Raw genomic sequence first — 1,302 nt, 5'->3', positions numbered from 1 at the left:
ACCATATATGAAAAATGAAGGAAAAGATACCCTCTATAAAGTCACAACAGATTGCCTGAAGACAAATCTACCATATCTGAGCCAACACACCATATTATCTAGTATTTTTAAAAACCCTATGCTTTGTACTACTATCATATACTATGTGAAGTGATCCAGAAAGGCAGAAGCCTGTGGAAGATTCCTCTCTAAAAGCATTTCAGAGATATTCAAACTCATTCATATATTGTATCTCTTCCCCCTGAGAGGCCTTAGCCTGAATTGCGATATGTGGTTGCATTTTTTTAAAGAATTGCATGAATATTTTAAATGCAATTTGGCTTACTATGTTATCGATCTTGCATTATTTATGTTAAGATTCTCCTTAATCATAAAGGTCTTGCAAAGTGCATGATGGGCAGGGGAGTTGAATTTCTTCTTTGCATTTAGGGTCATTAACTCAGGGGTTATAGCAACAGTAAATTCTCAAGAAAAGTGCATTGGTTTCCTGTATTTTGTTTATGGATGTGAGAAAGTTAATACAAAGATTTGAAGTGAATCAATCGAGTTTGTAAATACTAGATTCAAATATTTTAGCAAATAAATATTACCTCAAGAATAAGACATTTTCAAGATGTGAAAGAAGCACAATGGCTGACCTGCTTGTTTCCAATAAAAGGGATAACCATAGAGTACTTCTCAGTTGAAAATGGTTTAAACAATGGAGCACCACTTACTTTTTTTAAGAGACTATTTATTATTGTAAGAGTTCCCACAGGTAGTTCATAATCTCCCAAAGGGCAGGGTACATTTTGTTTATTTTATTGTACCATTTCTCTTCTTTCAAGATGTAATTCAGCCCTCTTCTACTTTTAAAAACACTCTGGAGAGGTAGAACATAAATCCTCACTTCTTATGTGTGGGTTACACGTAGTGGCTCCTCTCCAGTGACTACAGTATGAAAGCAGAAAGGAAGAGGAACTTTACTGCAGAGGAACCTGGCAAACATTGCCTCAGCCAGATGATCACTCGCAGTGAAAGGTCAGGTTTATAGTATGCATCCTTGATATGATGTGATGAGAATGGCGTTTCCTTAGTTTCCTTCCTAATAACATATAATTCCGGTCTAATCATGAGTAAAACATCAGACGAATCCCAGTTAAGGGATATTCTACAAAATACCTGACTAGCAAAGGTCGGGGTAAATAGTAGGTGTTCAAAAAATAACAGCTTCCTATAAACTTCCTATAAACGAATCCCCTTTTATTAAATATTCTGTTCATCTAAGTCTTTTGCTCCTGCACTTGTGCTGCTAAATTGTTA

The sequence above is a fragment of the Mandrillus leucophaeus genome, unplaced genomic scaffold (assembly GCF_000951045.1).
Source record: "Mandrillus leucophaeus isolate KB7577 unplaced genomic scaffold, Mleu.le_1.0 Scaffold169, whole genome shotgun sequence".
Classification (NCBI taxonomy): Eukaryota; Metazoa; Chordata; class Mammalia; order Primates; family Cercopithecidae; genus Mandrillus; species Mandrillus leucophaeus.
The sequence above is the reverse complement of the archived record's forward strand: the minus strand, read 5'-3'. Positions refer to the sequence as shown.